General features: G+C 34.2%; 1 protein-coding gene across 1 annotated transcript in view; it reads left to right on the forward strand.

The window, feature by feature from the left end:
• The window catches only part of Zfand4 (zinc finger AN1-type containing 4), a 62,724-nt gene that overhangs the window by 1,157 nt on the left and 44,962 nt on the right, over positions 1 to 16,605 (forward strand). The window lies entirely within an intron of this gene.

The raw sequence follows: 16,605 nt of genomic DNA on the forward strand, positions 1-16,605 counted from the left end.
TGACTGGGAATTAAATTGTTCCATTTAACACTAAGTGGATCTTTGTCAGTGGAGCTAGTTGGATCTTGCTTATAATACAAAGGTCATAATTAGGGTCTCCCTTTGACCAGTTGAAATTCAAAGTTATAGAAGGATCAGCAAGAAAGAAAATTTTCATTTTTGTGGGATCAAGGATCCTGGTTTCTGAACTTCTGAGTATTTGCTACTACTCTAGCCCTGAGAGGGAGTTCTTCGTAGTAGTGATTGAGTCTAGCAACCATATCCGTGCATCTAGTAGTGGCGCGTGTAGATTTTGTACTACCAAATGATTTGGTGAGATCCAGAGTCAGAATAGTTTATTTAGACTTTGTTCGGCTTCATTCATATGTGTGTGTGTGTGTGTGTGTGTGTGTGTGTGTATGTATGCATATATATAAGCAAATATATATGCATATATACATATATATATGCATACACACAGTGATATCTTTTTCAATGCAGGAATATAAAAACCCTTCTGTATTCCAAAATCCTTAATTTTTTTAACCTTTTTCACACATTTTAAGCCATCTCTGTGTGGCAGAGCACTTTAGAGGGCATCCTGTTTCATTCTTTTAGTGTTGGAAGAGTGTACTTGGGTTTAGAGACGTTTAGGAATTCATTTAAGAGAAGAATTTAATTATTGTCAGAAACAGAACAAATAATATATACGTTTTGTCTTCCGTAGGAGATATTGCTGGGGTAAAAGCAGTGGCTTTATAGCTATTAGACAATTGAATCCCATTTTAAACATTATAAAACAAATGCAGTGATTGGAAAATTAAGGTAATATGTAAAATGTCTACTGTCTTAGTCTCCTGGGGCCGACATAACAAAATACTGTAGATTGGGTGACTTAAAACAGCAGAAGTTTATTTTCTATCAGTCTAGGTATCAGCATGCTTGGGTTCTATTGAGGACCGTTATCTTAATCTGTTTTCTGTTGCTAATAACAGCACCACAGGTTGGTTAAGTTATAAAGAAAAGATAGCTTATTTTGGCTCACAGATCTGGCCAAAGATTGAGAGGCAGAGTCCCTAGATAGGCTCAGGGCATCTCATGGCAAGAGGCAGGGAGCATCTAAGTTTGTGTCTGGTCTCTTTCCCTCTTCTTATAAAACCACTAGTATTCAATCAGGATGATTTTATCTAATCCTAATCATCCCAGAGGCCCCACCTCTATACACCAGTCAGTTTGAATTTCTGCCCTCTTAATCTCTTAGATAGGAATTAAATTTTTGTTTCACAGGGGACAGACCATATTCAAATCATAACAGCCTCTTCCTATCTTGCAGACTTCTCACTGCATTATTACTGTGACTTCATGTGATGTGCACGTACGCATGCGCACACCACACACACACACACACACACACACACACAGACACATGCATACAGAGAATAAACAAGTTCTTTGGTATCTCTTTTAAGGACACTAAGCCATCAGGAGGTAACCATCATCATTACCCTGTATAATCCTGATTAATTCCCAAAGGCATTATCTCCAAGTAGCATCATCATAGTAAGGGCCAGGGCTTCAGTGTATTAATGGCAGGCAACAGAATTCAGTACATAGCACCTGCCACTAGTGAAGTAGAGGTAGATCTTAAATCCCTCCTCCTATGCCCATTTCCCATTCTCACCCCCCCTTACCCCTTTCTTTCCTGCTCTTGTCCAGAATTTCTCATAGCATCTTTTAGCCCAGAGGTACTGACAGTCATTTTGTTCTTCAGGAAGCTTCAAGAAGGTAGCCTTTGTGATAAATAAATTCTAATCCTTTCCTGGGTGAGCTTTATACTTTCACTCTGAAAGTCATTTGGGGACAATGTGGTAAGATTCTTCAGATTGTAGAGATAAAATAGAGAAGACAAAGGTGACACTAGTCAGATTAATCCTGCAGGGAAAACAGATCTTTTCCTTTTGGACAGTCTCTGGTGAATTCAGAACTAGAGCCTAGAGAAAGACAGGAAGGAGGATGGAAGGAATTTGTGGAGAAAAGGTTGCAAGAGAGCACTGGATTAGGAATAATTAAACTGTAGCAAAGTAGGGTTGGTTCTTGCAAGGGGATTTTAGCTGGGCCTTGAAGGAACAGAAGTGCCTGGTTTCACATTACTAGCCGAATTACTTAACTTCTCTATATCTTAGTTATTCCAATTTAAAATGAGAACAATAATGGTACTAATCTCAAAGGATGTTCTCAAGTTTACATGAGTTAATAAATGCTAAGTGTTTAGCAGAGTGCCTGTGATCTTTATCAAAGGAAAAATAGTCTGGAGATAGTACTATGGGTACCCAAGAATGTATGCACTATACACTTGGAAAGAGACTTAGCTTAGCTCTTTTGACTTTCCATAGAAGGGAAATTCTTTGGAGATTATCATTTCTTAGGACAGCGGTCTGCAAAAGAGAATCTATCCCTTCCAGATGATGTGGAAATAATGCAGTGGAGTTGGGAAATAAAAATGTGTCAAGAAATGTAAAGGATTATTTGTTGCAGTGGATTACATGGATTTGCCATCTAATCTTGCCATTACTGCTCCCTGCTAGAGATTTATCTTCTGTGCATAGAATAGAATGGTTTTCCTGACCCTTTTTGAGTAGATGGGACCATAGTATTAGTTTTGGCCAATCAGCTATGAATAGAGAATCATTTCTACACATTATTGCTCCATCAACCTGGATCTCTGAGTGACTATAGTGAGCATGGTTCCCTTACTGACATGTAGTGAACTTGTAACAATGAATGAGAAATATTATAAACCACTTTTACTATTTTTTTGAAGAGTTTCCACTTCAGCATAACCTACTTTATTCTGACCTTATAGGGACCTAATTTTTTCCCTACATAGATAATTGGTTGTCTGAATACTACCACTTATTGAATATTTTCTCATTAAAATAATATCGTGCCCATCATATATCATATATATATGTATATAATATGTGTGTGTGTGCGTGTGTGTGTGAGTGAAAAATGATAATCTGATCTGTTTATCTGTCTCTCCCTATGTCAATATTACACTGGCTTATTTACTATAAGTCCTTTTTTATTACTACTTTTAATTGACAAACATTGCATATATTTATAGTGTACAACATGATGTTGACATATGCATGCATTGTGAAATGTTCACAATCAAGCCAATAACTTATGCATTACCTCACTGAGTTCATTATCTTTTTGGCATTATGACAAAATACCTGAGAAAAATGGAGGATTTTATTTTTTTCTCAGTTTTAAGGGTTAACTGTAAGTTTTCACAACATATTGTTAAGACATATCTATTTATGTTACTAACATTTATCTATTCATGTTACTAACCCTGAATTATTTTGTAGAACTTTGCCTGTAAAATTGTCTGAACCTGATGAGCTCTGGATATTGGGAAAGACAAAGAACATTTATTTTAGAGAGTTGTTGTTTTAATTTTCTCAGCACTGATTCTAATAATTCTTAGAAATCCTTATAAATAACTGATTAATATGGCTTCTTCATATCATCTTATTACAGTTTACTTATGTCTCTCAGCTACTGTTTCAGGAATCATCTTTAGCCCAGCCTAATTTACTGCATATGATTATGTTATAGGATCTAAAAATGATCATACATTATAACAACAAACCTAACAGTTGCCCAAGGCCATACATATTTTTAATCCTCCCAGTATCAATTATAAACATATGCTTTTCTGGAAAATTGTCTATTTGCCTATATTTTCTAATTTATCACATGAATTTTTAAAGTAGTCTCTTATGTTTTCAAATTTCTGCCGTGTCTATTATTATGCTGCTTTTTCATTCTATATTTATGTTCTCTCTCTCTTTGACAGTCTTGCCAGGAGTTTTTCTGTTTTATTGGTTTTTTCAAAGACAGTTTTCATCTCTGTTGTATTTTTAATTTTATTAATGTCTGCATTTGGCCTGCCTTTGACTTCTTTGTGTATATTCTATACCTTTTTTTTCTTTTTTGGGGGGAGGGGCGGATACTCGGGATTGAACTCAGGGGCACTCAACCACTGAGCCACATCCCCAGCCCTCTTTATATTTTATTTAGAGGCAGGATCTCACTGAGTTGCTTAGCTCCTCGCTTTTGCTGAGGTTGTCTTTGAACTCGTTATCCTCCTACCTCAGCTTCCTGAAGCCACTGGGATTACAGGCATTTGCCACTGTGCTCAGCTCTGTACCTTTTCTTAGTATTAATTCATTAATTTTTTTTCCTGCTTACTACTTCTTTCCCCATGTTTCTTAGGAGGAAACTTAGGTTATTGCTATTAGATCTTCTCTTTCTAATACATATTTTAATATACTATATTTTTTCCTAGGCATTCCACAAATTTTAATAAGTTGTATTTTAATTTAGTTAAAATATTTTAATTTTCTCTTGAAACATTTTTCTTGACCCATGTGTTATTTTAAAATGTATTATTTCAATTCTAGACATTTTGTTTTTTTCAGCTATTCTGGGGTACTGATTTCTGGTTTAACTCTAATGTGATATGAGACAATTCTATTCTTTGAATTTGTTAATGTGTGTTTTGTGGCCTTGGATTGTGTTTAATGTTTGCTATAGTTGAAAGTGCCAGAGACTTCAGATTCCTGTAGTTTTATATTTTGTCTTCTCTGTTGTGTTTGGGGTTCCTTAAGAACTCTTCCTCAGAGTCTTGGTGTTGACAGACCTTTCCATTGTAATCTACTGTTAGTTTTCTGTGCCTTGTTAGTTTGGTGGTAAGGTTTTGGGGAGGGGAAATATTGTATAATTTTATTATTAAATAATAAAATAAAATAATCAGTCTTTTAGTGAGTCTATGTCCCTGGGTGTTGTGATGGGCAAAGATGCGACTTATGCATTCAAAGGGGAGAGATAAAGAATGTCCCATGTGCTTCTGCCCTTTTCAATGCTTTATTCACTCAAATCACTCAATACAATTTCACTCTATAGGTTCTTAATCAAGAGAATGACAATCCTTAATGCTAGGCACTGCAATAGACATAATCAATTCACAGCAAACAATTCTAGATTAATTCTAAGCACTGCAAATACACTTAATCATGACAGGCTCATGACAGACATTCCCTCTGCATGCTCAAGTGTCAGATCAGAAGTCTCAAGCCTTAGGCTCTAAGTCCAGCAGAAGCACACTCATTCAGACCATGGTGATCAGATCAGGAATCAAGACAGGCTTCTCTTGGGGTGGAGCTGATGACTGGCTGAGGAGGCAGACATAGGGAGAAGTCTTTTTATCACCAGAGTCAAGAAGCTACTGTAGAGTTTGAGAGTGGTGAGAACAATGCAGAGGATCAGGCAGATGAGGAGAGTTGGGATGTCAATCTAGGTCCTCATCAGGCTCTCAGGCTTGTGTGCATCAGTGTTGGCTGGCTGAATATCTGTTCACTTGCTCCATCATTTACACTAAATTTTGGGGCTTCTGACCACCCTTTCAATCCCTATCAGCTGCTACTGGATTTCTCAGTGAGGTCATTAGTCCTCAGATTAAAGCATCTGATCTGGTGGTCCCCACCCTGATTTTCTTGCTTTTTCCTCTTATCAGGGCAAGGGCAACATGCCAGAGACTTCACTCTGGGTTTGTCAGGTTAAGGAGAAGTCACTTGTTTATGCCTGAGGGCCATACTGGAGGGCTTGTAGGTGTGCCTGGTGAGACTGCAGGTTTCAAACTGGAGTTTTAAAATGGAGTTGCTTAGGCTAAAGCTTAAGGCCATCCTTACTCTAGGTTACAGTCTTCAAAATATATATTAGCATCTCTCTTCACTACCTAATCCCATAGGAAGGCTTGAAGGGCCTGGTCTCCAGTAAAGGTATAGGCTTTTGTTATGGATAGTGTTTTGGTTCTTTTATAGTATTTATTTTTCCCCTGCCTATGTCTAAACTACAAGGGAACCTTTCTTGATTCTTCACAATGAGAACCTAGTGGAGTTCTGTAGAGATAAAACTCATGAAAATATGGAGGTTTCCCTAAGATTGTGGTCCTCAGGAATTTCTGTCTCCTGCTAGTGCATACTCATTATCTACCATTCAGAATTATCATTTAAGTGTTCCTTCTAGTTTGTGACTTCAGAGACTTCTACTTTAGGTAAGTAGCTTTTGGCTGTGACTCTATATATATCGCTACAGATTTTAAGTTAGTAGTTTGCCTTATTTCTGTGATGGCTCCAAGAAAACTTTTTGGTATCAGTTCATTCAGCTATTTTTTTGATATGAGTGGAATAAGCCTCTTATAAGCCCTTTACGTGTTAGAGCTGAAACTGGGAATCTCATCTTTCTCTTTAATGTAATCATTTGTTTTAAAATTCCTTTCGAAAACTGTTATCTCTGCTCTACAAGTTGAATTTCATTGTCATTAAATTCTTTGTTGGCAAAAGATTTTTATTTTATTTAAAGAATCATTGTCATTTGGGGATCTGCAACCATGTCAATATAGAGTATAAAATAACTTGATAACTTTTTATAGTTTTCACACTCTTAATATTCAAACCAGTAACATTGAAATGTTTTCAATATTTTTAATAAAAGAATTAAAAGTATTGATTCTGGTGGTGGTTACATGGGCATATTATAAAATTTACATATTTATTTACTGTGGCTGCTGTATCAAAGTACCACAAACCGGGTAGCCTAAACAACAGAAATTTATTGTCTTACAGTTTTGGAAATCTAAGATTTTAGTGTGGATTCCTTAGTATTGGTTCCTTTTGTAGGCTGTTAGAATCTGTCCATGTCCTTCATTTAGCTTCTGGTAGTTGGCTATTAGTCTTTCTCATTCATTGACTAATCACACCATCTCCTCATCCATCACCCACATCTCCTCACAATATCTCCACGTTTCGATCTTCAAATTTCCCTTTTTATAAAGACAAATTATTAGATTAGGGTCTTCCCTAATTTATTTGAACTTGATTGTATTTGCCTTTGAATAAGGTATATTCTTAGATTCTAGTGATTAGGAATTTAATCTATGAATTTTGAAGGGACACAACCCTCAACAAGTAGATAGTTCTGCCAATATTGGTAAACATTTACTGCCATGTAACCACCACCAGAATCAAGATAGATAATACAGGGTGGGGCCTAGTGGCAGGAGGCTGAAGTTGGGGAATCATTAGAGCTTATGAACTCAAGACCATCTGGGCAACATAGTGAGACCCTATCTCAAAAAACCAAAAACAACAAACAAAACCCATACAGAACAATTCTATCACCCACCTCTTGTGCTCTTACTTTTGTGGTCAACACTTCCTTTGTACCCAGCTCCTACCACCCACTGTCCTGTTTCTATTCCTGTATTTTGCTTTCCAAGAATTTCATATAAATGGAATAATATGTCTTTTAAGTCTGCTTTCTTTCCCTTATAATACATTTGAGATTTCTCTATATTGTTACATGTATCAAAAGCTATCCTGTTTATGGCCAAGTAATGGTTCATTGTATGGTATCAATAGTTATTCATTCCCAAATTGAGGGACATTTGTGCAGTTTTCAGGTTTTGACAATTATAAATAAAGCTTTATGAGCCTTCATGTTTTTATGGGAACATAAGTTTCAATTCATTTGGGTAAATACTTAGGAATGGAATTGATGAGTATGTAATAAGTGTATATTTAATTCCATAAGAAACTGCTAAGACTGTTTTCCAGAGTGACTATACCATTTTGTATGACTAATATACAGTCATATGCCCTATGATCAGCACTTAATATCTTCTGAGTTGCTTTTGTTTCTTTTTTACAATTCTAATAGGTATTGGTACTATTTTACTGTAGTTTTAATTTGTATTTCCCTAATGTTGTTAAATATCTTTTAATTTCCATTCTTGTTATCTTTCCTAAAAAGTTCAGGCTGATGGGACAGAATACAATGAACTGGATAGCTTAAACAATAGAAATTTATTTCTGAAAGTTGGAGGCTGGAAATACAAGGTCAAGGAACCAGCAGATCCAGCGTCTGGTGAGGGCATTCCTTTTGGTTTGCAGATAGCTGGTTTTTTGGTGGTTCCCCACATGATAGAGATGAGAGAAATCATCTCTTGTGTCTTTTCTGAGGGCACTAATAATGGAATGGTTTACAAAATGTCACATTTCTTGGTAAGTCTAAACATTCACTAAATAAAGCAATATCTGATTTAGACACTTAAGAAGGTTTGAGAAAATCAAGAGAGGATTAAAATCCTGGTAACAATAATAATGTAAGTCAAGTAGAGTTACTTGAAATGAGAGTACTAAGGTTCTTAATATTGTTCACGAGAACTATACAGATGTGATTAGCTTTAGATTTTATTTTGTGTTAAATATGATTATTTAAATTTTTAGAGTAGTCTTTTCAAATTAGAAATAGTTATATAACCTTCAAATGGTAGAGAAAAATTATAAAAGTACTCCATCTTTTCCATTTAATACATAAAAGAGGGAGTTAGTGAAAGCAAAACAATTAAACACCACAGAATATGAGATAGAAATGAATATATCATCAATCCTGATTATATAAAATAGACAAAATGCTAATTGAAAGACCAAAATCAATAGGCTAGTTTTTAAAAATGTCGACATCAAATACTGATATAAAAGTCCTAATCTAACCCAGGTGTCTATAATCCCAGCATCTCTCGAGGCTGAGACAGCAGGATTTTGAGTTCAATGCCAACCTCAGCAACAGTAAGGTGCTAAGTGACTCAGTGAGACCCTGTCTCTAAGTAGAATACAAAATAGGGCTGGGGATGTTGTTGAGTGCCCCTGAGCTCAATCCCTGTACCCCCCCCAAAAAAGTCCTAATCTAAAATATAAAGATCCCAACTGTGTTGAAAGTAATAGAATTAAAAAATATGTACCAGGAAAATAGTAACGTGAAAATGCTAGTGTTTCCATATTAAAAAAGTTATTATATAAAATATGTTTTAAAATGAAATACAGGGCCTGGGAATGTAGCTCAAGGGTAGAGCACTTGCTTAGTATGGGCAAGGTGTTGGGTTCAACCCCCAGCACTGTAAAAGTTAAGATAACAAAAATGTATGGGTGTGGGATGTGACTCAGTGGTATAGTACTTGCCTAGCATGTGGGATGCTCTGGGTTCAATCTGCAGCACCATAGAAACAAGAAAAACTATAAAATTAAATGCCTGGACAAGACAGAGAGAAGGATATCCATAATAGTCCTGTTTATAACATAAAAATTCTGCAAACAACTCGAATGAATACAGTAGAATGAATAAATCGTGGTATATGTAAATATATTTGTCATATTGGAATGGAATTCTATGAACTAGATTATAGAAAGGAAAACTAATAATATCTTCATGTGAAATGTGGTGAATTTAAAAAGCAAATCTGAGATGAACACATACACTGTGATTCCACTTAAATAGAGATAAAAAGGAACAAAAGAAAGAATACCACATATGCAAATAAAGGAATAATGAAAAGCAGAGAAATCATCTACACCAAATTTGGATTGGTGGTTAATACTGACTGGAAAAAAGAAGATATAGTTAAGGAAAAGAATGGAAGAGTGTTTTTTCTCCTATCTTTTTCAACACTTGATATCTTTGATTTTTGTTATTCTAATAGATGTGTAGTAATATCTCATTGTGGTTTTTAGTTTGCATTTATCTAATGACAAATGATAGTGAGTATCTTTGTGAGCTTTATTTTACTCTTCTTCTCTATTCTTTGTTGAAGTGTCTATTCAGATCTTTTACCCATATTTTTTTAAACCAAAGGGTTTTTTTTTTTTTTGTTGAGTTTTGAGAATTCCTTTTGTGTGTATCTTTAATCAGTACATATTTTACTGAGTGTTTCAGTAAGCTTTTTATTATCTGTGACCAAAATACATGACAAGGAACAATTTTAGAGGAGGAAAAGCTTATTTGACTCACAGTGTCAGAGGTCTCAGTCCATAAACAGCCAACTTCCATTATGCTGGGCCTGAGATGACACAGAAGATAATGGCAGAAGAGTATGGTGAAGGAAAGCAGTTCAGGCCATGGCATCAGAAAGCAGGGAGAGAGATTAGCTCATCAGCAACAAAAAATTTACCCAAAAGGCATACCCTTAATGACCCACCTTCTCCAGCCACACTCTACCTGCCTACAGTTACTTACCCAGTTAATCCCTGTCAGTGGATTAACACTCTGATCAGGTTTAAGTCTCATAACAGTCATTTCATCTCTGAATGTTTTAGTATTGCCTCACACATGAGCTTTTGGGGGGACACTGAAATTTTTCTCCCAAGCTTTGGCTTATCTTTTTGTTGTCATAACAGTTTCTTTTTGAAGAGCAGAAGTTTAAAATTTGTTGAGGTCCAATTTAAATTTTTAACAGTTGTGTTATATCCAGGAAATCTTGGTTTAACCTAAGAAATCTTGGTTTAATCTAAGGTCACAAAGAGGATCTTCTTTGTTTTCCCTTTGAGGTTCTATAGTTTTAGGATTCATATTTAGATCTATGGGTAGTTTTGAGTTAGATGTAATTTTTGGTATATAACTGATCCAAATGTGTTCAATTTATTTATTTATTTTGCACGTGGATGTCCAGTTGAAGAAGCTATCCTTTTCTGCTGCCATGTTGCCTTTCACCTTTATCAAAAAGGAGTTGTGAATATACATGTGAATTTATTTTGGAGTATTCCATTACATTGGTTTTCATGTCTATTTTTAGGTCAATGACCTGCTCTTTTGGTTACTATAACTTTATAATTCTTGGAATTCAGGTAGTCATAACCATCCAACTTTATTATTCTTTTTCAAAGGTGTGGTGTGTGTGTGTGTGTGTGTGAGTGAGTGTGTGTGTGTGTGTGTGTGTGTGTAGTTTTGTATGTATGTGTCTTTCACATTTTATCAGATTTATTCTCTAAATATTTATTCCTGAATACTTATTATGTATTTTCATATATATGATGCTGTCCTAAATGGGATTGTTTGGTTTCAATTCCCATTTGTTATTTGCTAGTATATAGAAAGTTTTTTTGTTAGTTGATCTTATATCCTGAAGTCTTACTGACTTCACTTATTGGTTGTTTTAGTTTATTAACAATTAAATAAACTCACTATTATTATTAGTTAGAAATTTTTGTTCTATCAGGTTTTCTACATAGACAATCATGTCTTTAAAATAAAGACAGTTTGGCTTCTTTCTTTCTAATCTGGATGCTTTTTAATTTTTATTTATTTATTTATTTATCGTCCCATTTCACTAGTTGGGACTTTTAGTATAATGATAAATAGAAATCATGAGAAGGAGACATCTTTATATGGTATCTTACATTAGGGGAAGTATTTAGTCTTTTACCATTATGTAGATTTTATCATATTGAAGAAGTTCCCTCTGATCCTAGTCTGCTTATAGTTTTTATAGAATGGGTATTTGATTTTGTGAAATGCTTTCTCTGCTTGAAATATGAGTTTTCTTGTTAATGTGTGAATTAAATAGATTTTTAAATGTTAAACCAACTTTTCTTCATATTGTATTATATTTTTAACCTGTTGTTGAATTCTGTGTACTAAAATTGTTTAGAAATTTTGTATCTGTGTTCATGAAGGATATAAGCCTGTAATTCTATCTTATAATGTTTGCATCTGGTTTTGACAACAGGATGATCCTGGCCTCATGAAATGAGTTGGAACTATTTTCCTCTGCAGTTTTTTTAAAAGAGAATATCATTGTTATGATAGCCCAGCCTGTGAAATAGAATGGATCTGTTCAGGTTTTTTTCCTTCTTGAATGAGCTTGAGTTTGTGTTTTTTAAGGCTTGTGTTCCTCTTGTTGAATTGTGTTGATATAGAGTTATTCATAATATCCCTTATTATCCTCTCAATATTTATAGAATCTGTAATGATGTCATTTCTCCTGCTCTTGACATTGGTAATTTGCATCTTCTTTTTAGAAAATGTTTAACCAAATTTAGTAAACTTGTTAAAGAATCAGATTTTGCATTCATCGATTTTCTCCTATTTTTCTTTTCTTTTTTCAAATATATATATATTTGAAAAAAGAAAAATATATATTTTAAATATATATATTTTAAATATATATATATATATATATATATATATATATATATTTATTTATTTATTTATTTATTTGTAGTTGGACACAACACCTTTATTTTATTTTTATGTGGTGCTGAGAACTAACCCAGCGCCCCACACGTGCTAGGCCAGCAGCGCTCTGTCGCTGAGCCACAATCCCAGCCCCCTTCTCCGTTTTTCTATTTTCTATTTCATCAGTTTCTGTTATGATTTTTTAAAAATTAATTCTGTTCTGCTTATTTTGTGTTTAATTTGTTCTCTTTCTAATTATTTTGTACATATTTGTAAGTACACTATAGTTATATACATAATATTTGGATTCATTTTGACTTAATCATACAAAACATAGAATATATGTGCTCCACTTCAGTCCTTAATACTTCTCTTTCCCTCCCACCCGTCCTCTCCCTATTCCCCTTTTTCTACTTGTCTTCCTTCTATTTATTTATAGTTTTAAAATTAGTGCTTTATAGAAATACATAAAGGTGAAATTCACTGTGGTATATTCATATATGTTCATAGCATAATTTGGTCAGTTTCATTCCACTGTTCTGGAGAAGCTAAGGTCATTGATATGAAACATTTCTACTTTAATCATATTGGTATTTGGTGCTTTAAGTCTTCTCCTAAGTACTGCTTCATTGTTCTCCCACACATTGTGATATTTTGTTTTCACTTTTACTCAGTTCAAATTATTTTCTAATTTTCCTTCTGATTTCTTTTTTGATTGATGGATTTTTTTTGAAACATAGTTCTTAGTTTCTATGAATTTGGAGAATATCTAGAGATCTTTTGTTACTTATTTATAATGTAATACAAATATATTATTTGAATTCTTTTAATTTGTACAGATTGGATTTATGATCCAGAATGTTGGCTGTTGGTACATGTTATATGCGTGCTTTTTAACTTTTTTTTTTTTTTGGTAGCAGGGGTCTGCAAGTAAAGAATTATTTTAGCTTTTGTATGTCTGAAATGTCTGTGTTTCATTTTTTACATTTAAAACTGGAGATAGCATTCATATAAAATTCACTTATTTTTTGAAATTTTTTTTAGTTGTAGAAACAATACCTTTATTTTACTTATTCATTTATACGTGGTGCTGAGGATCAAACCCAGTGCCACACACATGGTAGATGAGCCCTCTACCACTGAGCACAACCCAACCTCTGAAAATTCACTATTTTTGTAGTGTAGACTTTTAACATATTCACAGTGATGTAAAAATATCACCACTATTCTAATTCCATAACATTTTCATTATTCCCAAAAGTAACCTTGTAGTCCCAATTTCCTACTACCACCTCCTGACATTGACTAGTTTGCATTCTGTCTTAATGGATTTGCTTTTTCTAGACTTTTCATGAAAGTAGTATTACACAGTATGTGACCTTTTGTGTCTGGCTTCTTTCATTTAGCACGTTTTCAAGGAGCATCATTCTGTAGCATGTTCTCTGATTCTTTTTCATGGTGGAATAATATTCCATTGTATGCATACATAACCACATTTATTGAGCCACTCATCAGTTTGAAATTTGGCTTTGTTTCCACTTTTTGGTTATTATGAGCAACGCCATAATGAACATTCACGTATGAGTTTCTGTGTGAACATATATTTTCATTTTGTTTGAGTACATATCTGGGAATAGAGTTTCTTGTTTTTTGGGTAATTCTATGTCTAACAGTTTGAGAAACTGCCAATTTTTTTCCTAGTGGATGCACTATCTTAGACTGTCACCAATATATGAATATATGAAGGTTCTAGTTTCTTCACATCCTCACCAGTGCCTGTTATTTTCCGTTTTTAGAATCATACTTATCCTGTGGGCTGGGGTTGTGGCTCAGTGGCGCTTGCCTAGCATGTGTGAGACACTGGGTTTGATCCCAGGAACCACATAAAATAAAAAGAGATAAAATAAAGGTATTGTGTCTATCTACAAGTACAAAAATATTTTTAAAAATTATACTCATCCTACTGAATGTGAAATTGTATCTGGGATTAGATTTTTACCTCCGTAGTGATTTAAGATGTTAAATGTTGTTTTTGGTATTGACTAATATCTTTGGAGAAATGTCTATTCTAATCTTTTGTCCATTTTTATACTGGGTTTTTCTGTTTTAGTAATTATGTACTTGTGATACTACCCTTATCAGATCTGTGAAAAGACAAGTCAGAGAATGGGGCTGACTTGTTACTGTCCTTTGATGCTCAATAGTTTTCAATCTTCATGAAGTCCAATTTTTTTTTGTTTTGACGTTTATATATAACTTTTGCTATTATACTTAATAATAGCAAAAGTTATATATAAACTGGTGGTGGTGTGTGCCTGTAATTGGAGCGACTCTAGAGGCTGAGACAGGAGGATCACAAGATCAAGTCCAGTCTCAGCAATTTAGCAAGGCCTGAACAACTTAGTGAGATCCTATCTCAAAATTAAATAATTAAAAGGGCTGGAATATAGCTCAGTGGAAAAGTGCCCCCGGTTCAATCACCAGTCTCAAAAAAAAAAAAAAAAAAAGCAGCAGCCATCATTGTGTAATCTAAGCTAGTATTTTTAAATCTATACTTTTGTGAAGTTCATTGTTGTTTCTTTGCTTGTTTGTTGAGCTGGAGGTTGAACCCAGGGCCTCCCGCATGCTATGGATATGCTCTACCATTGAGCTATACCTCCAGCTTCTTATGCTTTTGTGTGTTTTTAAAAAGCTTTATAGATTGAGCTTTTACATTTAAGTCTTGCAGTTTTTTTTACTTGAGTTAAAATTAATATTACATAAAATTGGCCTTTGGCATTTGATTCAATGACATTTAGTAATTTCACAATATTGTACAACCTTTACTCTAATTCCAAAGCATTTTCATAACCTCAAAAGAAAGCCCTTGTAAAAATCACATCCATGTATATATAGGTTTATTATTTCTGGCCTCCTAATTCTGGTCCATTGTACTTTGTAGTAAGATTCAAAATTGACAAATTGGATTTTTTCATAGTTATTTCTGCATCTACTGAAATGACCTTGAGAAGTTAGTACTTTATTCTATGAATATGGTATATTACACAGATTGATTTTGTGTGATAAGCCAATTTTACATTCCTAGGATAAATCCCATTTGGTCATGGTATGTAATCCTCTTAATATGCTGTTGTATTCTGTTTGCTTTTTTTTTTTTTTGGTATTTGTTATTAAACCCAGCTGTGCATCCTAGCCCCTTTTATTATTTTGAGACAGTGTCTCACAAAGTTGCTTAGGGCCTTGCTAAATTGGCTAAGGTTGGTCTGAACTTATAATCCTCCTGTCTCAGATTCCTGAATTACTGGGTTTACAGGGGTATGCCAGTGTGCCTGGCTGAGGATTTTTGCAACTTTATTCATAAAGAATATTGGTCTGTGGCCAGGCATGGTGCTCACGCCTGTAATCCCAGCAGCTTGGGAGGCTGAGGCAAGAAGATCATGAGTTCAGAGTCAGCCTCAGCAATTTAGCAAGGCTAAGCAAATCCAATTCAGTGAGAACCCTGTCTCTAAATAAAATATAAAATAGGGCTAGGGATGTGGATCAGTGGTGGCATGCCCCTGAGTTCAATCCTTAGAACCAAAAAAAAAAAAAAAAAAAAAAAGGAATATATTGGTCTGTGGTTCTCTTTTTCTTTACATCTTTGGCTTTAATATTCTAGGAATACTGGCCTAATGGAATGAGTGGGGAAATATTCCATTCTCTTTCATTTTTAGGAAGAATTTCTGAAGGATTGTTAATTGTGCTGTAGAATTCAGCAGTAAAGGCATCCAGTAAGATTTTTGATTACTGACTCAACCTTTTCGTTTTTTATAGGTTTAATTCTAATATTCTGTTTCTTCTTGAATCAGTTTTTAAAAATTTTTTAGTTGTAGATGGACACAATACCTTTATTTTGTTTATTTATTTTATGTGATACCAAAGATTGAACCCAGTGCCTCATATGTGCTAGGTGAGCTCTATTCCACTGAGCCACAACCCTAGCATTTTGAATCAGTTTTAATAGTTTGTTTCTAGGAATTTGTCCATTTCATCTTAAGTTATGTAATTTGTTGTTCATACATTCTAATCATTTTTAATTTTTTTGAGTTCAATGGTAATGTCTCCACTTCCATTACTTATTTTTGTAATTTGAGTTCTCTGACTTGGTTAGTCAGCTATAATTTTGTCAATTTTGTTGCTGCTTCAAAGTGCTAGCTTCTTTTTTTAAAAAACATTAATTTTTTTTAAGTTGTAGATGGATACAATACCTTTATTTTATTTTTATGTGGTACCAGGGATTGAACCCAGTACCTCACGCATGCTAGGCAAGCAGTCTATCACTGAGCCACAACCCTGGCCCCCAAAGTGCCAACTTCTTATTGCATTGTTTTTCTTTGTTTTCTTTCTCCTCTTCATATTATTTATCTCAACTTTTATTGCTTCTTCCTTTCTTTTTGCTTTGGGTTTAGTTTGGTTTTACTTTTTAATTTTTTAAGATGGAAAGCTATTAATTTGAGATCTTTTTAATGTAGCCATTTATAGTTATACGTGTCCTTGGCACTGTCT

This window comes from Callospermophilus lateralis, chromosome 15 (assembly GCF_048772815.1).
Source record: "Callospermophilus lateralis isolate mCalLat2 chromosome 15, mCalLat2.hap1, whole genome shotgun sequence".
Classification (NCBI taxonomy): Eukaryota; Metazoa; Chordata; class Mammalia; order Rodentia; family Sciuridae; genus Callospermophilus; species Callospermophilus lateralis.